This window comes from Typopeltis vanoorti, chromosome 15, assembly GCF_054136105.1.
Source record: "Typopeltis vanoorti isolate ZY-2024b chromosome 15, IOZ_Tvanoo_1.0, whole genome shotgun sequence".
In the NCBI taxonomy this organism is placed as follows: Eukaryota; Metazoa; Arthropoda; class Arachnida; order Uropygi; family Thelyphonidae; genus Typopeltis; species Typopeltis vanoorti.
Window position 1 is genome coordinate 96,501,985 of NC_143563.1, and position 26,960 is coordinate 96,528,944.

General features: G+C 32.4%; 1 protein-coding gene and 1 long non-coding RNA gene across 2 annotated transcripts in view; one reads left to right on the forward strand and one right to left on the reverse strand.

The window, feature by feature from the left end:
• The window catches only part of LOC150099007 (uncharacterized), a 53,186-nt gene that overhangs the window by 20,263 nt on the left and 5,963 nt on the right, over positions 1-26,960 (reverse strand). Inside the window, exons 2-3 of the long non-coding RNA XR_016549550.1 lie at positions 26,344-26,575; positions 15,874-15,980 (exon numbers count right to left, since the gene is read on the reverse strand). This is a non-coding gene — a long non-coding RNA (uncharacterized LOC150099007). The remainder of the gene's footprint in view (positions 1-15,873; positions 15,981-26,343; positions 26,576-26,960) is intronic.
• Positions 19,002-26,960, forward strand: part of LOC150099008 (uncharacterized) — a 105,800-nt gene continuing 97,841 nt past the window's right edge. The window contains exon 1 of the mRNA XM_090405870.1: positions 19,002-19,042. The gene's annotated coding sequence lies outside the window, so the exon portion shown is untranslated. The remainder of the gene's footprint in view (positions 19,043-26,960) is intronic.

Genomic DNA, 26,960 nt, shown 5'->3' on the forward strand with positions numbered 1-26,960 from the left:
TAAATTATAAATTAATAATGAAACTGTAGTGTGTCTAATATTCGGGGAACTGTCGTATTATTTGTGGGTCACCCTTTAAATAGATAATTACCGTGTGTGTGTGTGTGTGTGTACTAAATTCATATGTCACAAGTTATGCGTATATCACATTCTTATTCCTGTCTAAAACGTCGTCGTGTGTGTGTGTGTGGTATCAACTAATGCTAAGCCTTTTAAATAAATGTACCTGTTTAGGTTTCTAAAACTTGTTTTCACAAGGACAAACATACAGATCATAACTTGCAACCATCTAGGTTTAATTTTTGTTTTGTAATCAAGCTGACAAGAAAATAGTTCTGCTATTGCACGATCAATATTTCATATTGCTCATTTTCTATCTCCCCATCCCCCTCGAAACGTCTTTGTCTATCTTGCTAAAAGAAAAATAACTATTTACTTCAGAATAAGTGTCAAAATGTCAACAACAACAAATGTATTTATGTATTTTAGCTGTTCGAAACGACACACAAGTATCAGTCGTAAAGAATTGACTTAGTTAATCGCAAATGATTGATAATTTATTTTGCAAATCATTAGCCCAATCAGTCGATATTTAATTAATTTCTAACTCACGTTATACGGATGTAAGGAAAATAGTTCTCAGAATATTTTCGAACCTAACAGTATAGGTTATCAATATACTAGTATACATACAAGTTCCGGATCTTATTTTTATTGTACTGAAGATAATAATTCATTTTGAAATTTTCTATTCCTTAAGCTGTGTAGAATTTTAATTAGGACTTCTTAGGTCGAGCAAGCCTTCAAAATTATTATATAAGAAGCATTTTTTATAAGTACCCAAAATGTTTGTTTTTATCGCACGCTACTATAGCGGGGCTAAATTAATTAAACCTACCAACTTTCTGACCATTTATATTGATATCCTGTACGTATGTCAACAATATCACCCAAGATAACTACCACAGCCAAAACACATACATGGGATTGTTATATTTGTCTTTTTAATTATTTATTTAATCTTATTTTTGGGGATAAGCTATGACAAACATCTGAACTGATGATCAGACGTTTATCGGTAAACTAAAAGCTTCATTATAATTCTTACTTTGTCTTTTTGATGCAAAGATTGTCTAAAATGTTGAATTTTTCATAATCTTAAAAATAAAACAATTTCTCGCAAGTTAAGCATAAAATTTCTCTTAATGTAGTCTATTCAACCATTAAGTGCATGCTGAAGATAACCTTTTCTGCTTTATTTGTTTAGTCGTAATCATAAAATAATTTAGATAGCAATTGATTCGTGATATTTGTGTATATGTGAACCACACAAGTGCCTGTTTGCTGTTTCTCGCTGTGCAATATTCGATGGAGTAACTCGCAGTTTCCCAGAAATAATATATATAAAATATGAAAGATTCGGATGCAAAATAGCCAATATTTAATTGAAATAACGAAGCGTTGAAATTTACAATTATAGCAACGATATAAACGAAGCATTGACGTTACATCGACAAACTCAACCTCTTTTCACGGATAGAACAAATGCAAACCAAACAGTTTCAGCCAATCCTGGCATACTTTAGTCCTAATACAATTACCGACTACCTTCCTCTATCTGTGCATGTAGCTAAAACTACATTATTTGTGTTGGGCGATCTTGCTACCTTAATCAAATTATATTCCGACAGCCTCGAAAAAAAAATGGCGGTTGTTCTTTCGACAAGAGTGCACAACAGAGACGACACGTGTTTTCTGTAGTCCATCGAGCTGATGTAACACATTAGTTTCCCAGCTCATCCCGCTCCACCCCTATTAACATAAGCATGGGCAGCTAATAGAACAACACCAATCATTAAAAATGATCACTCCACTTGTGCCAGTGGCCCCCTCACTATAGATGATGTTCTAAATTATAGGGGGTCCTTTGATGACTTCATCTAGCGGGAGTGGCACAACTCGCGTGTTGTCTGCAATCACTGACTTCAATGTCTGTTTTTAGCAAATCAAATAAAAAAACATGGATTTCTAGAGTGATTTATTTGATTCTACAACCCACAAATTTCAATTAAACATGTCAGATCTTTTTTTAGCCTTCATCAACGTTTTTTTTTTTCTTAAATCAGTGGGCATTTTTTAAATAACGGAGAATAATGACATTTTTAATTTCTCCTTTTCAAATAATGTGATTATAAAAGACATATCACGAAGACAGCAATTTGTTATTATTATAATGATTAAATAAGAAATCTTTTGAAAATTGCTCAATAACACCTTATCCATACACTGTCCTCTACAAATAACGGGGAAGATGAAAAGCATTCTTGCTTCGCCCCTTTAAGCCAGTCCTTATAAGGACTATAAGGCTTAGGCTATTTGGAAACTTTAAACCTTAATTTGGAAACTCATTTTTTGTTTATATGTTTATGTTTTATATATGTAAATTACAAAAAAGCATTTCACAAAGTAAAAAGATGCATTATGTATATACTGTTTGATATATTACAAAGAATAGATATACCTAATATTTTACTACATGCAGTATTGAATATATGTAAATATAATGAAATAAAAAATAAAAATAAATGAAAAGTTGTCTGAAAAACAATCTATAAACCAAGAAGTAAGACAGGGATGCCCTCTGTCTCCAACACTTTTCAATATTTACATTAATGAAATATTAATACAGTGGAACACCTTAAACAATCAAGGTATAGAAATTTCCCGGAATAACAAAATAAATACATTAAAAAATCATCTACAAATAATAAATACATTATTTGCAGATGATCAGGTAATAATAATATCAGATAAGGAAGACAATTTACAAAGAGCAATATATAATTTAAACATTATAAGTTTGGAATGGAAATTTCCACTAAAACAATGGCATTTTGTGGACAAACTCCAGTCAGAAGCAAAATAGTTATTAATAATAAAATACGCTTGAAAATATACAATAGCTTAGCAGTGCCTACATTTTTAGCAGTGCCTATATTATATGGCAGTGAAATTTGGGCAATAAACAAAGAATAAAAAAACAAGTGAAATGAGATTTATGAGAAGAATTGCAAAATACACATTATTAGATCAAAAAAGGAACGAAGACATTAAGAACTAAAAACAAAATCAATAGAAGAAAAACTAAACAATTATAAACAAAAATTGATTGAACATGTAAACCGAATGGCCAACACCCGACATCCTAAACAAATAATAAAATATAAGTCAGTTCGAAAGAGAAGGCAGAAAAAGAATATTGGATGGATAATGAGACCGGAACAGACTAATATGGTCGATACTTGTAATTAGTGTTATGATGATGAGGCTTAACAAATTGATTTTTGGGACGATAACTGATGCTAGGCTATTGCCGTTACCCCGCCATGACCAGAGCTTATAGCTCAATAACACCCTATCCATACATTTTCTTCTACAGATAACGGGAAATATGACAAGCATTCTTACTTCACCCATCTAGCCAGGAGTAAAAAAAAGGCTTAACAAATGAATATCAAAAATCCGCTTTCACAGTAGTTGGTTATTTTCATTAACAGAATTAATTACAAAATACAAACACGATGAACTATTTTTAGAATAATTTATTTTTGTATCCAGTTCAAGATTTTTTTTTTTTTTTAATCTTCATAAATGATGAATAGGCATTATTCGTGTTTCATAAGCAGTTGACGCCTGTCAATGTTGACACCAAAGAAAACATTGCTAAATTGAACATAAAGATGCAGGATACCGGATGTTCCTGGGAGGAAATTGTTTATTAACAGACGACCTTATACGAATCCTAACACCTGCTATACATAAGTATTACGCCTAATGGCTTTTTCTTCAAATCTACCACTGAGTTCGAGTGACGTGCAATAGCATTCTAAATACATAAATTCGAACAAGAGATTTTTCGGCTTTTGTGAATAATATTAAATGCGAAACTTTTATTACGGATAAAATAGTTTGAATTACAAAAGTAACGACTCTTTCTCCCCTTCGCTCCACGAATGTATTAATTCACCTTGTTCATTCATGCATGTATACCTTGATATCAATGAAAACGAGACTCTGTTACTAACTAATGATGAAATACTGTACTGAAAATACATGAAAAAAAAAATATATAGACATACTAATACTAATACGGTACTTTACTATAATGTAGCATTGCGGTGTACTAAAATGTACAGAATTTTCTGTTGTCTCCTCTACCACTAATTAACACCTTACCTATTAAATGTCTAACTTTATTTTTTTTACGAATTTTATTTTCATAAAAAAATGCTATCGCAATTCATGCACAGAACATGTGTTATCTCTCCGAGGTCAATATGATTGCGAAGAACTCTCTCCACCCTTTTCAAGTGAATTTTACAATATACGTACTAACAACAACAGCTAACTAAGCTACATGTAAACTAAAGAGACAGATGGTGTCAGTGTTTTTTAAAATAGCAAAAGAAAAACGAAGGTGATTCATGCCGAATTCCGTATTCCCATAGGTTCCTGATCAATTTTGAAGCTGTTAATGTTTCGAAGTTTGCCTATAATGCGAATAAACAAATACTCACTCTGTCTACTAGTTATCCTTATATAGCATCTTACTTAATTAAAGAGAACAAGAGAGCATTTATTACTATTTCTTCTTTTAATTTCATGAAAATGTCTCCTTGAAGCATAATCGGAACATGTGTTACTATCTCAGCGTGTAGCTGGCCATTTCTTCGGTATAGAACTAACAAGAGTTCGGAATCATCTTGATATGTTTTGATGTTGTTGTTGCTTTATAGCAGGTTCTGCCAAAGTTCTACATTAGTGCCGCGAACTGCGATAAACTAGGTTTTTCTCCATCCCACATTATGATTGTATTATGAAGGTATACGAATTTAAATTCAGACCATTTCGACTGTTCGATTATATCTGATATGTCAATGTTCAACATTAGGATAATTCTAAATATCGGAACTTTATAGCAAGCAAGAACTCATTATCAACAATTGTTGACAATAATATAAATGTTGGTGTTGATCTCATACGGAGAGAATAGTTCTTTCTCGCACGCAACAGACAGACTAGCCGGAGAATACGTACAATCGTTAATGGCAGGTTATAAAATGTGCCCTTTCATGATATTAATTCGGTTTCAATGAAGCCAAATTATTTGGCCGTTATAGGACTTTAAGCCTAACACGTTAAGGTAGAGATTTCTAAATATTATGCATAAAAGAATAAGCTGTAGAAGAAAGTCTCTCGATTAATGAGAGTGCCATTTTCCGTTTTCTGAAAAGCGATGTATAAGAAATCATTAGTTCGTGTTCATATATGTCTCCCAAGAAACGTAATAAATCTTCGAAATAGTACTGTGAATGGGATAAGAGTAGGATAATTCGGGTGTCCTACACACTGGAGGACATGACACTTTTTTTCCCCAAGCCACTTCAAGCTTCTCATAAACAAGGTGACGGTCTTATTTAATTGTGAAGAGGAGGAACTTGTAATTTCCTCCTCTTAATAAAATATTGACACTGCTTACAAAATATCCTACTAAAAATGAATAGTTATGTTTCCCTCCGGATTACTAGTTACTTGATTTGAATCTTTGCAACAACCTTACATTCTCTATCTTGAAAGTAATTCATAAAAATTTCGGTTCCCAAATGGTTGCTTGTTAAGCCAAAAGTGTCCTTTTAGAGTTTATCCTATCTGTTTCTCCCAAGTGCAACTCTTCCGGGGATAACTGCCTTATCTTGGAATAAAAAGTTCATCATCTAAGGGCGGCGGAGGGAGGCTGTCAACTCATGCGGTAAAATATGAGGATTACAAAGTTTTCTTTAGCAACGCCCATCTAAGGTTCTATCGAGTGATTCTGTGGAAAGAGCAAAGTCCATTCCCAGTTATTAACATCTACCTGAAGCGGAATATTGAAAAAAAAAAAAGAAAAAAAAAACATTATTTGAGTTATCTAGATGAAATGTTTGGAATGGAGTCGGGCTGAAAAGAAATTTTTCTAAGGAATCTGTACGGGAAGAAAAATTTCTATAGCACGATTTTTTTTAACAAGTTCTGAAAAGGAATCAATTTTGTGAGGAGGTGGGGAATCTTAAGATATACATTTATCACTAATTATATGAAGAGCACATTATGAGTAAATATACCAATAACAGTGATCGGAGCTTGCTCCACCCTTGCTATGAGTTGCCTCAGTGTTGCACTACCAAATTGGTTATGTGTTGCACTATCCAGGTATTTGCTTACGTTTGGACTCGCCGAACTTTATATAGTTTCTATATTCGGCATGAAACTCTTTGAGTTTCTTATTCGGCTTAGAAACAATATGGGATGTAATATCCCTTAACTTAAATAATATACATTTATTAATTACTAAACTACAGAGCCGAAATTTGGAATAAGTAAGAAATTAAAATGGAGAATATTATAGATTCAGTTATATTTTATAACTAAATATAGAAAGAAACTTAGAACGTTCTAAAACTAAGCACTAATAAAAGGCTTATATACGAGCTCCAGGGCAGAGCTTATATCATTTACGTAGTGCAAACCAATGCAACTCCGATGTCGAAAGTTATATACTCGTAAGTCTGATAAATTTTCGAAACGTTTTTATAATTTTTCTAGATTTGGTTATAAAATATGGTTAAATCTCTTATGAAACTGATTAACGATTTCTAGAGTTTTATATAGCATGAATGAATAGAAAATTAGTTATCGCATTGAGTGTAATGTTATTCATTGACATGCTTTGTCTCGTAGATTTAAAATAAGTAAATAACATTTCACCGCTGAAAAGGAGTATGCGATAGATGAATATATTTGACGGTTATAGGTCGTAGACTGTCGTGTGGACAATTACCTGAAGCTGTTATCAGTCAGTCTGAGTATTTAAAGATGACTGGACATTGCTCAACGTCCAATAGGAACTGCACCTGGTAAAATGGGCGTTTTTCTTTTCTTCTTTTTGTCCACGCCAACTACATGTTTATGACGGCGTAAATTCCAAGCACAGTAGTGGATATAGTTAGAGAAAGGCTGCATGAAGGACTGTAGGTGTAATGTTTACATTCAATTGGGTCTTAGTTATTGCATTGGATGGAATACCACGTTGAAGATATTCCAAGGCGAAGCACTCCAACAATCCAAACTATCCTTCCATGACCATACACTCCTCGAATAATTCCTCTCCTGTTCATTATTAAACTTACTACACGGATTTTCGTTGCAATATAAATATCTCAGCTATGTGACACAGCCAAAGCTCATATCGCGTGCAGTTCCGTCGCGAAACAATTTGTTGTCCAACGTTTAATTGATGAGATGCGGGGAAATAGTTGGGCAGATAAAACACCGCCAGACCATAATTTTCATGTAGCAATGGATGTAACAGGAGAAAGTAGCAAACGACTTTAGATACGTTGTGTTACCTTTGTTCAAACATTTAAGGTATGTTTGGGGACTCCACATACTTAGACGTAAATATTAAAATATATTCTGTGTTCATAAACTATTGAAATTCCTTTAATTTCGCGAGCCAACCAGGGAAAAGGAAGGTTCAAATAGATAAGAGAGATTAATTTCTTTTGATTTAGAATTACGTAATATTCAATTTCAGCATTTAAGGGCGAATAGAGAGAGAGAGAGAGAGAGAGAGAGAGAGAGAGGGAGGGAGGGAGAATTATAGAATACATTGCATCCTTATTCATTTTGAATTTACATAAACTGTTTAAAATTGTTAAGGCATTCCATATAATCATAAACAATAGATATAAATAGAACTTGGTATACATAAACAATAGGTTTATTATGTGGGATTTATAGTTGACTGTATACCAAATAAACCACTGATAGAAACATGGCATATTATTGTGCGATTGAAATAGGATTTCATATCCTTAACAATGGTAGACATTGAATAAACAGAGAGCACAATAACCACGAAATAAACTTCTTATACTAAACAGTGAGTAGAAGTAGTATGGCCAATTGAAATAGGGCTTCATCTACTATACAACAGTTAAAAGAATACAGTATATTATATAAAACAGGTAAAAAAAGCCTTCATATATTAAATAATAGGTGTAAAAGGGCTTTATATTGTAATTGAACGATGGATAGAAAAAATTGTCATATAATAAATAAAGAATAGGCAGGAAGAGGAATTCATATAAACAATGGATGAAAAACAACTGTGAGGCCTTTCTCCACCGAACGTAACAGATCCGATGGCCTTTTGTTACCCATTTATGGGAAATATTACTTATTTTTATGCAAATTCCTAATTATATTATTGTATTTTTTTTAATAATTGGGAATTTACTGACTGTCTGTTGTTTTATTAACTCTATAGTGACGCGTTTTAAAATCGATTATTTTATTGTAATTTTATTTTGTGTTCCATTGTTGTTATTGTACTGAGAATGTCTACGATACTTAAGCGAAACTTTACAGCTACTGCGTTTATTTCACATATGTTTAAGTTTCCATCTTTAATAAGTATGTCAGCTTACGTACCTATGTTAAAGCAGCAAACAAGATTCTCTGTAGTAAACAACAACTAACTTCATTTCTAAATCATAGAAATAATCTTATAATTCGGATCTGCAATCCGCACAATATCATTCTCATCTTCATTCCTTCTCTTCAAAGAAAAGAAACGATGAAAAATAAATAAATAAAATAAAGCGGCTCAGAAGAGTGGGAATTAGGCAGATTATGAGAGTTTCAAACCTTCTTGGATAATACATTTCTTAATCGCATTTCTAGGAAGGTTGTACATTTTAATAAGCATGACGTCTACTTAGAAAAAACAAATATCTACCTAAAAATGGCTATTTAAAGATTTTGAAGTCGCATGGTTAATTACAACTGACTTTTTGGAATCATAAATAATGAATGATAGCAAAGATTCGTGTTTTCGGTATGAAAGTGATAAAAGTCGAGTATAATGAATCTGAAACAAAGAAAAAAAAAAGATAAATGATAACTTCCTTTAGTTTTCTTGGAACACCACCTGCAAGACAGGATTAAAAAAAAAAAAAAAAAAAGGCATCCGTAGACGTCGATGCACTGTAAAGTGATAACCCAACAAATATACTTAAGCCTCTTGTATAACAAAATTTGTGTTTCTATACACGACAACAACATTTTTACAACAACAACAAATATAAATTTCGTCCAGCCTGTTTCCTTTTTTTTTTTTTTTAATGAAATTGTCATTTATCGTGTCATATGTTGATGTATATATATGACTGGAAGATTTAAGAACACCCACAGAAATTTGTGACAAACTTAATAAGTTATTCAACATGAAGGTCACAGACAAAATGGTTAAAAACAAACGGTAAAAAATAAAAATAAAAAATTATTGAGAGTGGAACACACTTTGAATTCATGAACAGACTGGGAGACGGTAACCAACTTCTATCCTGTGATTGATGTACGAGTTGAAACGGGATATTTGAAAGCTCGCTCTTTTCGTGTTTTTCTAACGATAACGATTGTTCTCGGTGTTTATTTTATTTTTTACCGTGACGAAAAGCAGGAAAACACCCATCACTGTTAAGCTGGTGTGCCTTAATTAGTTTTTCTTCTGATAGTCTTTCCGAACCAGCTTTCTAACACTAATGATAAATGTTTATTCTTAAAAAAAAATAATAATAAGTATTACTGGAGAAATCGTTCCGAAAGGTGGCGAGTTCGATAACAAATCATCTTAAATCTTCATGCATTTGATCATTCATCATTTTGTGAATACTCCGTCAGCCTTATCATTTGCCGATGTGCGCGCATCGAAAGTTGTCTCAATATATCATCATTCGTATCTAACCACTAAGGAGCTAAGCTAAAGCACCAGGCTGCAGAAGCTAATTACACGCCACCTATCAGCATTTTCTCCAGATCATTTATAAAATTATTAGAGATATTTATTGAAAAGGAGTCAGAGGAACTTTAATTTAAAACACGAACTCTCTGTCTATCTTCTATGTGTGCGTTCCCAGTCAGGTTTATTATCAACCTTTTTTTTCCCTTAAAACTTCAAATTTAAAATTAACACATGAATACATTCCTATTACCGTTATATTGCGGGGGGGGGAGTAAACAGCATTGTTATGGATTGTATACAATAAAATAGTTCTATTTGACTACGAAGGATGCTTCCTAATTCTGATTGTGTAGATCAAGAAAAACAGTAATTAGTGTATGATTATGCTTTTCCTAATATATCCTCAAAAGATATTTTAGCGTGAAAAAAAAAAAAAAAAAGTGCGAATCTATGGTATGCTAAATGATCGAAGGGCCAAATACACTCTCTCTTAAAACAAGAATCTAATACCGTAGTGTTATCCAAATGACAAGAACTCAGATGTGGAAAATATCAATGTGTAATGACGTGAGAAGCGTGTTTCCAGTAATTATGGTAATTTCAGAACGAAAGCAATCAAATCGCTAATGAGTTGATGGTGAGAGTTATAAATATATAATGCATTTCAATGACTAGTCACGCAATCCATAAACCCTACATAATAATGTCTCGTTTATCAACTTTTTTAATATATGGTTTTGTGTTAAAATTTTTCAGAAATAAAAATCATTATTACACTAAATTTATATCGCATATCACTGTTTTTATCATTTTAGTAATTAATATATTTTATTAATCAATCGCACGGTATCATTCCCTGGCTACACTATAAACCAAACTTCTGCCCTTTTCTCAATGAGTTTTGGTATCTTCTTTCCATTTAGGTTTAGTTTATGATTTGAGTTTTGAGATATAAGTCCAGGTGATTAATAAGTCTGTAGGATACTACGTCCTTTAAACAAAAACTTTAAAATTTCATACATTAATGTTTGTGTATTAAATAAAAATAAACATTAGTATCACCATAGAAACGATAGGTCATTGTTGCCTGAGACCAATGAACTGGAAAACTTTAAAATTTCATATATTAATGTTTGTGTATTAAATAAAAATAAACATTAGTATCACCATAGAAACGATAAGTCATTGTTGCCTGAGACCAATGAACTGGTGTTTTCATAACAATGCAATAACAAGTTCATTTTAAAAATTAACAACATCAGCGAGAGCCACGGAAAAACCATGAAGGCAGTTATAGTATTGATAAACTGTACGAAAGTGTTAAACTGTCATTTTATGAGGAATATTAAAATCAAATATATTAACACGTCCCGAAATTTGCTACTTGAAGCGACGCGTACGTTGATAGACGACTTAGCATAAAGAAACGAAAGCGAATTACTGTCTTAGCTACTAGTGTTCGTGTTTAACTATACATCAAGATGGCTGAGCTTATCAAACCATCGTTTAAAATTCTTTTAACGACACTACTGGTGTTTTGAAAGGCTAGAATCCTATCGGAAACAATTTCCTGGCATTCTCAAGAGAGTTAATAGCTTCAACGCGAGCTAGTAACTTCCAGGCGATACTATATATTTTCCTATTGGGTTACCCGTCTCAGCAGGATTGCAGACGGTCTACTTGAATCATATCCGGCACTTGAAATTTGCCGCGGCAGTCTCTCTCTCTCTCTACATCTTGTGTTCGTGTGGATAAAATCGCCGTAAAACGGCCGACTAAAAATGTTAGGTGTTGTTTTTTATTTTATTATTGTTTTAACGCGTTGCAAAGGCAAATCGGGCTCCCACCTGGTCGCCACTTAGACCACAGACTCTTATTTACGTCCGCACTAATATCGTCAGTCAGTGAGAGTGATTTAGAATTTGTTTTACTGCCTATAAAAGAGCCACAAATGCCGTCTCCCTCCGTGCAGCTATTTGCTGACGATAAATTCAACGGAGCACCCTGTCCTTGCCGCGCACAGCATGTGAGGGTTAGGCCGAAAGCAAAAGAAAATGGCGGGCATAAAGTATTGGATTCGATCCTAGGAGACTGGACTCGTAAAATGTAATTGGGATCAGTTCATGACACTACTGATGTAAAAATGAGACATGGGAGACTACGACTATCGCATAGCCTATAATGTAGAACTGTCTACATCTCATAGTACAGGGAGCGACCGTTGTGTGTTGCTTTAGTTATTGTCCCCCGTCGTACCATTTTTGTCTCCGTTCGCTATGGTGACACCCTTTGATATTTGTTAAACTCTATTTCAGAAAGCGTATGGGGTGACAGTTCAGGTAAGAATATATTTTCTCACAATTTATTTAAATGTTGCTATTTCTAAAATGATTAAAATTTTATATCGGGAAATTATTCAGGTTTATTTATTATATATTTTTAGAAAGAAGTCGTTTGTGTAAAATTGTTTATTTAAATTTATATGGCGGATACTTTAAAATAAGATTTATTCATGAAGTAAGTTATATTAATTACTGCATGAATAAATCTTGTTTTAAAGTATCCGCTTTAAAACAAGAAACAGTATAAATCAACATTTCAAAATGTTGAATGATTTTACTTCAATTTGAACGTTTTAGGCACATTTGTACATTGTATATCATTTATAACTAACTATTTGTCCAAATAGCATTTCGTTGTTTCATTATTACTCAATTTATCTATTATTTAAAATAGTGTATTTCCTTTTGTATTATTTATTACTATAATATAAAAATTTTAGGTAATTTATTAAGTACTTTTTATTTAGAATTATTATTACTACTATATATTTAATTAAATATCTGATTATTTTTAACTGATTTCATACACTTTATTATTTTTTTAGTTGTTAATACTTAAAGCTGCTACTTAGTAGAGTGTTCGGATTATCACATTGTCGTTTTTACACTAAGGATACTGTACTGAAAATAATGTTTTCATTTAATTATTTGCGAAACTTGAAATCAAATCTTTAAAAAAAATTAAAGGAATAAAGCTTTTCTTCTATATAACTTAACTATTAAGTTTGCTATTCTGGAAAGTAATCACAGTAGTTGCATAGAACAAAATCTTTAACTGAAAAATAACTCTTGGAAGAAATTACTATGAAATGACTATAACTATGAAACAAATATCGACATACACATAATCTCGGATATAGACCTTTTAATTTATTACACTTTCATTATTTATTCTTATACCCCCCCCCCCCTTTTTTTTTTTTTTTTTTTTTTGAGTGGGATATGACAAATTTTCGTTATACAGACTTGAACAGTGAGATAAATTTAAGAAATATTTGACGAATATTTCTCTCTATCCAATTTTCTTTTCTTTCATTTTCTTTTAGTTTATAATTTTTGTTTAGAATATCGAATATTTGGTATGTAATTAATGTGTGTTTAGGCAGTTCTTTTCTTATATTTCATTTATTTTTCTTTTTGCTGATTTTATTTCCAATTCATTTTTAATATATCCTTTTTACGATGAAATAACGTATATTTTGTAGGTTCTCATAATGTTCATTGAATTTGTTTGTATTCTTTTATTTATTTATTTATTTTGTTCATTATTATGTCACTTCCTTGCTTATTACGGAAATCATGTATCCTCCCTACACTACCAGTCTTCGGAGATGTAGAAATTTCTCTAATAATAGTAATAATGTGAAAGTGAAATCCTGCTATATTTTAAACATGTTCGAATAATTATGAAACTATATAAGCATATGAAAAGTTTCTTTATGCAGACTTGAGATAAATTTTAAGAAATATTTGATGAATATTTCTGTGTTAATACGAATAAATATTAGCATCAATCAGCCTGAAAACCTTCGCTCATTCTTTTTTTTTTTTAAAGAGATTAAAACATATTAAATTAGTTTTTGCTAACTGATCACTGTTCTTATCAGTACCTGTTGTTAATTATAAGCAGCGAAAGTTAACTCTTATTTTTTTTTCCTTTTTGTTAAAATTCTCTTGTCAAATGATATTCAACAATGATTAACAATATCAATACATATATTATTATCTCCAGCTTTTTATAGGAATTGATAATACTGAGCTTAGTTGTAAAATCTGAAAATTTATCTGAAAAGATAAATCTAGTCCTTATCCTTATAAGGACTGGCTTAAAGGGGCGAAGCAAGAATGCTTTTCATCTTCCCCGTTATCTGTAGAGGACAGTGTAGGGATAAGGTGTTATTGAGCAATTAAAGCTCTGATCATGGCAGGAGGGTAACAGCAATAGCCGAGCCTCAGTGAGAACTTCATTGGCTACAGCATTGCCAACCATTACCCTCCAAGGGTATTGGATTGAATGAATCAATCTCACCGCATCTCACGGTCGATTGATTACCATTCACCCGTTTTCTACGAAACCAAGATAAATCTAATAAAATATTAGACCTATAAATAATTAAATGAAATTAATAAATAAATGGTGTCCAAATATTTATTGCTGATTCCTTAATATTGGACTAGATTAAGCTATAAAAATTGTATTTTCCCAACAATAAACAGTGTTACAACGAAATTTATAATAGAATTAACTATTTGGATGGATCATTTTCTCTGAAAAACTAACTTTTATTCTTATTTGTGTTCTTGATAGCTCTAAAAGCGCCGTACACCATTCTCGTCACTAATAATTTACTTTCAAGAATGAAATTCTCAGTTAGGTCTTAAGCATATCATCGGCACTATAAGGTAAAAACCGATTAACAGTAGAAAGGAAACATAAAAACCTAGCTGACTTATCAAAATTCCAGATCACAACCCTACCAAATAACAACTGAAATTAGACAGAAGTTCTCATTTCATGATTTTGAATGCATCGTATTACATTCTCCTTTCTCGTGAAAAAGACATAAAAGCAACACTCGAGTTACATAAAATGATTCTCTTCATTCGTTGCCTTGTACTTTTAATAACAATCCCTATAACAACCACATTTTTCACTGTTATTAAATTCGGAATAAGTAATTTAATAACAATAAAAGGTGAAGGGTGCTAGTTTCTTATTAAAAGAACAGAGAATGAAGAGTTTAATTTTTGCGAGCTACAAAACTCACTTTACGCCCTTTACATTGTTTTGCTGCCTGTGTTGGGAAATTCGAAACTTGAGTTCCAAAAGATTTAGAGAAATACATAAAGAGATGATGATATCATGTATTTTAAATTAGAGAAAATTTTATAAAATTAAAATAATCGAAATGCATTTTTATTTTGCACTTACTATAGCTAAATAATCTTCAGTGAAATAAATATTTTCTTAAATTATAAACTTCAATAAAATAACACCTTTTATTTCTAATCATATTAATATTACATGTTAATATAATAAAAGCGTGCGATAATATTATAATTTGTGGGTTTTAAATTTTAAATTTTACAATACATTATTAGTGTTCTAAGTAAATAACAGCACTGTGCCAAAAAAAAAAGATTAATAGTTTAAAATGAAAATAATTATGGGTGTGTTTATGTAACTTTAGCAAAGCGATATAAACGAACCCTAACCATATTATTTTTGTTATTAAAATAGAAGTGCGGTTGGTAGCGTTCTAATACGTTGTTATTATCTAAAATTATTACTGCAAATCATGATGACTCAGTATTGTGTCTAAATGACTGCATGATACCTGTACTGCATGATAAACATTCTGTGTTTCAGAACTACTGATGAGAGTGAGCCAATGGTTTTACTTGCTCCTAGTTCATTGTTTTGTTTGACATTCACACTGGCATTGATCTTTCGAACCTTATAAATAATACTGCACAGGTTACACAAACTAAAATAATCAGAACAATTTACAAAATTGTCATGATGATTTTATACAAATACACATACACAAAATCACGGGTAATCATTATACTAAATATTTCGAGTCTAATTATCAAAATTCACTTTCGTATCCTAAATGTTATTTTTCCTGATAATACTTTTATGTAATGTTTCCTTTTGTGGTTTTAATAAACTGACTTGCTTACCTTTTAAGACTCATTCTGTAGATTTTAGGAGCCCTTTAGCAAACAGAAATATTCAGTTTGGAATCACATTTTTTTTTAATCTTTTAAAACTTCCTTTCTAGACAAACCTAGAGTGGAGGATGCAAAATGATTAAATACAGTCAAACAAAACGAATATTCAAAATGTTATTTTGTAATAAAAAATAAAGTACATTAAGTATGCACGGTATTAATTATTCTAATCATTTTAGATTTCTATACCTCTTCTGTACATCTCCACATCGTCTTAAATACAATCTCTCTCTTTACAATACGTGTGTGTGTGTGTGTGTGTGTGTGTGTGTGTGTGTGTGGAATTTTACGCTATACAAAGCCAATAGATTTAGGTTGGAGATGATCTTTTAATAGTACTACCTCTATTCTATATCAATAAAAAGTGATAGAAAACAAGGTTTAATGGGATATAAAATACATCAGTGCTTTAAAAACAGAAATAATAATAATAATGTCATGATCTGGAATACAGACTACTAAGTGGTCACGTGTAACGTAAATAAATATTATTACACTTTTTTTATATATAATCTTTGTCAAGTAGCTTTATTTTATCCTCCTACATGTTTCGCCAATTTTTTCTATTGGCATCCTCAGGGAATACAAACTAGTAAGCTAAAATGAAGGTTACAGACTAGGTTATAACTGATGGTTCTAATTCATACAAAAAATTGGTATTATGCGTGACAATGTGCATGTCTCGTTAACGTGACTTATTCGTTATGGTTCATGACGTAATTGTTATGAAAGTTCATTTCTTTGATGTTTAATGATCTGATAAAAGTTTTCCAAATTTCTGGTAAAATTAGACCTTGATTCTTGTTTAGGTTTTCAGTTTTACGGGCGACTGTAGCTGCTTCTTTAAAGGTTCTTGAATGGTAGTTATCTTCTATGTATGGCATAAGGCTCTTATCCCACTCAATGTGGTGGTTAGTAGAGGCAAAGTGGCATGAAAGGCCTGAAATGTCTGAAAAAATTGGCGAAACATGTAGGAGGATAAAATAAAGCTACTTGACAAAGATTATATATAAAAAAAGTGTAATAGTCTTATGAATAATTGTCAAGAAAAAAATTCAACCTAAATAAATATTATCAGAAATCACAGAGATTAATTAGTTGTTACATAATAATTCATTTTGCGTTTGTTTTGCTTTTCTTTTTTTATTTCCTTTTCTGATATTTGCATGTTGTGAGCAACATAGAATTCATGCGAACACATTGTCTTTATCTTCTTTATCTTTCTTATGTTATTATCTTCTTAAATATCGTGAAATACATCCTTGTTGACCATCTCACTCTATGAAACTAGAGGAGGCACATTTTGAGTAGGTACGATTAATTCAAAAAAAAAAAAAAAAACCCGGCTTAGCATTTCTTTAATAAGAACACAACCGAACCCGGGTTAAAAAGCGTCTTTTTAGTTTCTTGTCATTTCCATAGTTTGAGGATGCTTCATACTATCCTCAGTAGTAGCATATATCCATAGTAGCATATATCACGCTACTATTACAGTACCATAACTGGTAGTAATAACCAGAAATTGAAATAAAATTTGAGTGCATGTGTTCATTTATTCGTTTAATATTTAAAGTTTCTTTTTCTTTGCTTGGTTCTTCCAGACTTCTATCTGATTGAAGCGTTGTGTCTTTCTTATAAGAGTCCTTTGAGGATGACTATTCCAGAAAATGTATTTCGGATGTATAAGAACCAGGAATAGATTACTAAAGATGTTTGTTTACACAAAAGAATTATCCGTCTAATAAACAAATAATATTGAATTTTTACAGATATCAAGTTAATACCGATGGTGGGTTTTATTTCTGTGCAAAATTACAACTTAATGGAGTGATTTTATTCTGGTTTATTGCTATAAACTAGAAGCTGACCCTTTGTAGACCAAAGAGAAAGCTCTAAATAGAAAAGACACTACAGATAATTCGTGTCTCTTCTCTCTCTCTCTCTCTCTCTCTCTCTCTCTCTCTCTCTCTCTCTCTCTCTCTCTCTCTCTCTTTCCTCCTCAAAGTTATCAATAATAACATGCACAGTCATTTGCGTTCGGTAAAAACAAACAAATAATATTTTGAATTCTTTCATAACTGAGCCATGAATCTTGAGTTAAAAATCATTCAAAAGCCATGCAAATTTCAATAATCTAATCGGTTCATGTCTTTAATATACATAAGTGAACTTCTTGAAGAACTACACGTTCTCTTTGATAGAAAGATCTGGATTCGAATTGGGAGGAATATAAATAAGACCTGTGATTTGAAAGTGAACCAGCTAGTCTCATAAGAATGGTGCGAAATAGCAAATTGTGTTATTATTATTAATTCCTGGACACATGAGTATAAAATCATAGCCTTAGTTGGTTGGCTAATAATAAACAGTCATAAACCAGTATTCCTGACGGGGGAGATGACTGTTCGCGTTGACAATAAATAAATAAAAACTAGTTTTACCTAGTAATAAAGAAGTACTAAGCCTAAGGTACCTATACATATTACTGTTAAATTTCTCTTTTGTTTCCTACACACAAGGCATTTTCATCATGATATCATTTGTCAATTAGAGTACCGATTTAAAAAAAAAAAATACCGGGCTAATAATAATAATAATAATAATAATAATAATAATAATAATCAGATGACTGTGTATGTTCTTTCGCATACTTGCTGCCATCGCAGAGTTTTGTAATCTTTATTAATGGTATAGTAATATTAAACCTTTTACACTATTAGGGCAAAGTGTTCTTTCCTATACGTGAAAAGCAGCCTCTGCCATGAAGTGTTTAGCTAAACATAGAACAGTCTGACCTTGATTTATACACACACCGGGTGTGTATTGTTGTGACATTAGGCAGAAACTCTTGCATCAACCATTGGCTGGTTTGCATTTGTATTCGTACTTGGATATGCTTTGTTGAATTGTCGATACATGTTTTGTTGGAATGTCAGAGGATGACAACTGTCAAAACTACAACAATGAAAAAACATTTTTATGAACTCTTTAACCCCTATATGCCTTTTTCGTAAAACTAATAAATAAATAAAGTTTTGAAAGATTAAAGAGTTCAGGTTAGTACCATGCCATGTCACAAAATATCAAAAATGGGGATAAGTATATCATAAATAATAAGGTAAGTCTTCATAATTTGTTTCTTAGTTTATAAAATACTCACTATACAGAATGAAGGTAGGATTCTCTGAAATCATAAGAGCTTCTGTATGACATTATATATTATTACTCAAGCCCCTTCATTATGTATCAATAAAGTACCTTATTGATACATATGAAATCTCAGCTCTGAGCCAGAGTAGATTTTGTCCTGATGTACTAAATGTATTTGGATATCAAGAGAACTGGGAAGTGAAGAGAACTTATAATTAGAAATGCCTGCAAAATCTTAAAATTTGTAAGTATTTTCCGAAAATTTCCATAAACTAGAATCTGAATTGTACAGTACAGTGTTTTATAGTTGATGATATGCGAATATCATCAGAGGCACACAATGTGTGTGTTCTTTTTTTAATGTTTCGGTAATAATTTCATATAGATACAAAATAAGTTGCAGTACTGATATGCATGTTGTTGCTGTATGCAAGCTTGGTGGTGACACATTTGAAGGAACCTACTGATGTTCTTTTTGAACTGCAGGGGATTATAGCATTGACAAATATACAGGAATTGTTTGTGTGCATGATACTGGTATTGTTATGACTGAAAGGGTGCGAAGCCAATGTGTTATGTCTGACAACTGCATATGTTCTACGGCTAGTTTGCCTTCATTTGCAGCATAAAAAAAATTTCACCATAGAGTTTTATAAAGTCTTATTGACGATGTCAAAATTATAATCTGATAGAAATTAAACCACTGAATGCTAGGAAAAGAATGGTCAAGATGTGTCTAATTTAGATTCCTGTTCGTTATTGTTGCTTTCCCAGTGATTCTCTCTCTCTCTCTCCCTCTCTCTGGCAAATAACACAACAAATTAGAGAACCAGATGTGGCATTTTATGATTCATTATTCAATGCCACCGAAATTCCATTTAAAAACAATTAAACCGAACCACTTTCTGGAATGTACAGCAGCATGTGACGAGATTTATCATACTTGCAATAACAGGATACACACGTGAGAGAGATGCTGTTGTGGCTGTGGTCCTAATTGTGTTGCCTTTCCGTTGCGTACGTTTTAGTAACAGGAACGAAAATGAGGCAACTAAAATTTACTACTAATCACCATCCCAGTTACTGTAACTTAATTACTAGTAGGAAGTAATCTGAAATATTCCTCTCAATGTTCTGTTACCGCAGCTAATTTTGTGGCTATCTGCTGCACAAACCTTTATGAAAACGGAAGATTCTGGAAGTGAGTTTTGGTGATAAATTTAACTTGTTCAGATGTATTTTAATGATTTCTTACGATATAAATTTAAGGGTGTTGCTATAACTATATCAATAATTATTGTTTAGAGGCTAAAAAAAATTGTAAAGAAGAAACAGCATACTTTAATATAATTTCCATTATTTTTTTATTCAGAAGAATAGTCTATTTTATGTAATAACTATTTTACATCTTTTAAACGTAAAATAGTTATACTATGGTCACAATTAAAGATACTTTCTTGTTTTAATACTCGTTCCACTTAGATGGCCAATGTTGTTCTCTATCAACTTCTGAATTTATTTCGTTATATAAGCGAACTGCAAAGATACGTAAAACACGCATATTGTGGCTTGTTTCCTACACTATAACCTAACCAAATACAACCAGGCAAAACACAAAAACTGCAATTCAAAATACATTCACATTTTGTACAAAGTAATGTACATATAATGATCCAGTGATGTATAAATACAATACTACAATGTAAATTAGTCATATTAATTCATAGTTAGAGGCTTAATGGTAACTTGAGGATGAGTTCATGGATTAGAATATAGGATCATGAAGACTGGATATCATGTCTCTAATAGTGTGTGTTTTCTTTTGGTTTGTCTATTTTGCTGCGAAGAATCTCTGTCACTTGCGTTTGGAATAATCTAACTTACCTTTCAGTTGAAAAGTCTGTATATGTTCCTTTCGACTATAGGCGTTCGAATCCAGGTCTTTCCTTACTTTTATCCTTTCTATTGTACTACGAAAGTGCCGAAAAATCTATTAAAATTATTCTGAATACGATATAAATTAAATCTTAGTCCTTATAAGGACTGGCTTAAAGGAGCGAAGCAAGAATGCTTTTTATTTTCCCCATTATCTGTAGAAGACAATGTAAGGATAAGGTGTTATTGAGCTATTAACGCTCTGATCATGGCAGGAGGGTAACAGCAATAGCCGAGCCTCAGTTAGAACTTCATTGGCTACAGCATTGCCATCCATTGCCCTCCAAGGGTACCCATTTTAGTCGCCTCGTACGACATGCATGAGCTACATTGGGGGCTATTCTTATCCCGGCCACTACACGGGTAAAAATTAAATGTTTAATATCAAAATATCATCATCATCATCATCATCAAATTCCTGCCATGTACCCTCAAGGGGTGTACAGGATATGAAAGTACTACATGAAAAAATTACATAATTACTAACTTCCTATCTACAATTTTCCTCCAAATCAGTCTGTTACTTGTCAAGACTCCAACATTATCAGATCTTATATTTCTATCGTCTAAGGCACTTTGTACCGTATCAATCCACCTATATCTTGGTCTTCCTCTGGGTCGTTTTCCTGCCAACCTGGCAGAGAACACTTGTTTTGCTAATCTTTCCTCTCCCATTCTATTTAAGTGACCATACCATCTGAGATTAGCTCTGCTAACGTATTCCTGGATGCTGACAATGTCAAGTTCTTTCCTAATATCCTCATTTTTAACATGATATTGCCATTGATGCCATCTGTTCACGCCTCTAATCTTTCTCATAACTCTCATATCTGCAGTCTCTAGTCTTTGGTCAAGTGTTTTACTTCTGACACAGCTCTCAGATCCATAAGTTAAAATTGGTTTGAACACAGTCTTGTATACAGCTAATTTAGTGTTCCGACTAATTTCTTTCTTATTCCATATGAATTTATTCAACTGACTTCCCACGATACCAGCTTTGCTGATTCTGTTGTCTATTTCTATATTTAGTTTACCATCTTCAGTAAAAATTGTGCCTAAGTAGCTGAAATGTTTTACTTGTTCCACAGGTTCTCCATTCACAACACAGTTGACATTTTCAATGATTCTGCCTATTTTCATCGTCTTTGTCTTTTTATTGCTGACCTTCATACCATATCTATTACAACAGCTATTCAATTTAGTCAGAGAATCTTGCAGATTTGTAGCGGATTTATTTAGAAGTATAACATCATCCGCATAAAGCAAAGAGCTGACATTAACATCTCCAATTTTGATATCAGGTTTAATACCACATTCCTTCATAATGTGATCCATATAGATAATGAATAACAGAGGGGATAATGTACATCCTTGTCTCACACCAGATTTAACATTAAACCATCTTCCTGTACTTCCTTCAATTCTAACTGCTGACTCACAACTCAAATAAAGACTAAGTATTGCTTGATATAATGCCCCATTGACACCATATAACTGCAACGTATTGAATAGCTTCTCTCTTGGCACCTTGTCATATGCCTTTTCCAAATCGACAAAACTTAAATACAGATCTTTGTTATATTCCCATGCTTTCTCGACTATTTGTCGTAAAGTGAAGATCTGATCCTGACAGCCTCTATTTGGCCTGAATCCAGCTTGTTCTTCACCAAGCTTTTCTTCCACAATTCTTCTCAACCGTTTCTCAAGTATACTTGCATAGATCTTGCCAGGAACACTCAGTAGGGAAATACCTCTGTAATTCTCACATTCAGTTTTATTTCCCTTTTTATATATGGGTACTATGAGAGCTCTACTCCAATCATCGGGAATTCGTCCCTCTGTCCAGGCTTTCTGAACTATGCAGTGCAGCCACTGTAAGACTCTTATACCACGATACTTCAGCATTTCTGGTCGAATATCATCTACTCCTGCTGCCTTTCCACATTTCAAGCCTTTGATGGCTTTTTCTACTTCAAGTATGGATATGTATTCCTGACTGCATGCCTGGTCAGTGTTTTTTATCACTGTGCTGTCATCACTGCTTGTTTCATTTAGCAGTTTTTCAAAGTAATTACTCCATACTTCAAGGATATCTTTTTCTCCTGTTTTCATTTCACCTTTATCATCTCTAATTCCTTTTACAGCACTCTTTCCTCCATTCCTAAGCTTCTTCAACAACCTCCAGAATATTTTGCCACCTTCTTGATATTTATTTTCTATATTCTTGCCAAAGTCCTCCCATGACTTTTGTTTAGCTAGTTTTACACGCTGTTTAGCTTTCTTACATTTGTCTCTGTATTCTGTCAGAGTAAAAGCTGACTTATTTGCCAGGAACTTTTGATATGCTTTCTTCTTTTCCTTCACTGCCTCTTTAACTTCCTGTGTCCACCAGGGAGTTCTGATTTTTTTATCCTTGCACACAACCTCACCACATGACTCCCTGGCAGAATCAATCAATGTTTCCTTCAGAGTTTGCCACTGAATCTCCAAGGTTTGATTCCTGTTCTCAAACTCTTTCATTTTCTTTTCAATAATATTTCTGTATTTTAGTCTACAGTTCACATCTGAGAGCTGCTCAACTTTTATTCGCTTTAAAACTTTCTTACATGTTATTCTTTTCAATATGAAATTCAATTTTATCCTGCTCAAGACTAAATAGTGATCACTTCCAATTTCAAATCCTCTGTACACTCTGGTGTCCTGCACCAGGGAGAAAACATCACTATCAACAATAACATAGTCAATGAGACTTTTCTTATTCCTAGCCTCTTCTCTCCATGTGAATTTGTGCACATTTTTATGTTGGAACATGGTGTTAGTAATAACCAGTCCATGTCCTGAGCAGAAATCCAACAGATATTTGCCATTATTATTAGCTTTGCTCTTTTCTCCAAATTTTCCCAAAATATTTTTGTATGTCTCACAATCATTTCCTACTCTACTATTTAGATCCCCAACAAGGACCAACTTTTCCTTTTTCATTGTGTCAGTTGCTTTTTCTAAAGCCTCAAAAAATTCCTCCACTTCTACCTTAGTAGAACCTTCTGTGGGACCAGAGGCACAAATAAGTCTCATTGTCCAGTTCCCCATTCTCATATTTGCCCACATTACTCTACTTGAGACTGACTGCCATTCAAGAAGATGAGCCTCGTATTTTGTGTTGAATACTATAATATTAAGTTGTTTATTCGCAAAAGGATTAGGAATGAAATAAAGCTGTAATTGTAATATTTTCATTAAATATTTATTATAAACATAATATAGTTTGATTTTTAATTACACATTATTATAATAATAATTTTATATCAATATATGTTAATTAATTATATGTTTGTCACCAAACAAGCTAATAAGTCTTTCTCTACTAAGGCATCCAATTAGAAAGTTTGCTTATTAACAAAATTCAACAAGTTTCCAATGAACAGAGTGTATTTTAGTTGCATTAATAAATCTAAGGCTCACCAACAATATCATTAATGCAAATGACATCTATGTTTAACTGAGCACGGCTGTTATTAGTCCCATACCACTACAGCTTCACTAACAATGGCATATATATCTAGCTGTTACTGTGTATGCAAGTCACAACATTTTGCAAATGCTTAATCGTTTCTACGCTATCAGCATGCCAAATTAGCCGGACTTCTTGACTTTGGTAAGGCCATTAACCATATTTCAAAATGTCATTGTTAGCGATTCATCTTGGTATAATGTCAGATAATGAATGACTGGAGATGGTGGTGTGGATGTCTTATTCACGCGAATATTTTTTATTGTATTGTATTTCGTCCACTGTCCATATTTTAACCGGGAGAAAGGAAACGTGTAGGAAACATCCCACAGACTGCTTAATGAAATATTAGAGGAGATAGCCGATACGGTGAATGAATTCTGCCTACGTGCTCAATGTTTAATTTAGACATCTACGGTCTATGAATACTTACCGAAGCGACTAAAAGAAATCCATTATCAATTCTGTTTCATTTATTTTTCTGTCTTTCTTATTTATTACCTTTTGATTGTAATTTTACTGAATTTCGCAATAGTTTATTTATAATCGTGCTCCCAAGTGGAAAGTTTATAATAGTTCTTCATTTGAACGATAGATAGCGCTGGGTAATTTTGTTGGTGTCACCTACAACTACGTTTTTGTATTATAGAGCATATGAAGCACTTATTAGATTCGTTTCCACAAATGTATATGCAACTGGACTTTAGCTTGACAGATTTTAACGAAATTTGGTATTTGGAAACTTTGCAGAAAATTGGCAAGCTATCTCAATATTTGTTTCCATCGAACCATTGGAAGGGGGACGACGAGAAAAACGTGTCGTAATTTGATATTACAACACCTCTGCTCTCGTTAGATGTAAGTTAATAAAATTTGGGATTTAAGATTTCGATTAAACTTTGTCGAGTCCTTTCAAACGAGCCATTTTAGTGGCAGAATAAATAAATAAATAAAAAAAACTAAAATATATTTACATATTTTAATAGCAAAAAACGGCTTCAGATTCAACTGTTGTGTTTATGGTCTGCATTTATTTCCTATTTCCTTACTTTTTTTTTTATGTTAACTTCACTGGGGGGGGGGGAGGATAAACTTCAGTTAAGTGATCTTAAGATAACGCTGAATTATAGGAAACGAAATAACTTTTGTGCTAAGAAAAGTCCTGTTTTCAACATGAACTGATTCGCGTAGGATTTGATTTTGATCAGTTTTTCTGATGAATGTTATAAGAGATTCAGATATTCACATTCAATAATAGTTATCTAATGATATTCCTTTGGTGTGGCTCAGCAAAAATAGTTGAACTGCACATGACTGTTTGGGAAACTCAAAAGTGTCGATCACTTCATATATCGGTTCATTTCTTGGAGTTCAGTGTTAACACCCTCTTCATATCCCAGAGAATGATGCTTACTTGAGAATAAATTGAAAATAACTATTTTGCAATTCTTTTGTTTCTTGTTTGTTTTCTTTGTATTATATTTGTTATTGATGAATCTGACTTCATTTCTTCAACTTCAGTTTTCAACTATCTTATATTATCTGCATTTTTAAAACTAACTTACAGCAATGAAAAATTAAAGATTTATTTATTCCTCCAATCTTTAATCAATTCAAAAGATTGAGAAGTCTTCAATACTCACTTTAATCCTATACAGTTAGTATTATAATGGACATTTCAGTTATAATAATAATATTAGTTATGAAAACTTCCACTGATTAGTTTTAAAATAAATAAACATAAAAATAAAACTGAATGGTAATCAGTGTCTGCCACAGATTAGCAGAGTTTTTATTATTATTATTATTATTGTAAATCTTACCACGAAGGATTGAACCTATCTTACACCTGGGCTAAAGCTGGATAAAAATTTGAGCAAGAAATCTGCAGATACTTTGTCCAAAATTGCAATTCCTTGTCGTTTCTGAAGACTTACGCTCTAGGTGACTTGCACCATGTCCTCTTCTCGCTGGTTCAATTCTGTCTCGCTTTTTTTCTCACAGTTTCTTGCGGAAACTAACTGCGAGGTGAAATAACGGAGATCTGGGAAATTTCTAAAAAAACAAAAAAAGTATTTTACTGTGATATATTTTCAGTCTATTTACATACATGTTACTGAACGAGAAATAATATTTGAGTCTAACGTTAGTAATATAACCGTTATAACCTTGAGCTACTTATACTTTATGCTAATACGAACTAAGACTGCACAGTAGTCTTGCAGTCCACATTCGCTTTAAATATATGCCTAGTGAAAAATATATATTGTAGGATTTTCACACACATAGCTTGTCCTCTACTCTAGGATTACTCTCTCTCTCTCTCTCTCTCTCTTTCTTTCTCGAATCACAGGAATCATTTGATTATTGACCTACTGGTTTTATTTATTTATTCAATTTTTTTTTAGCTGGGCCGAATTCAACAATAAAAAAAAGTTTC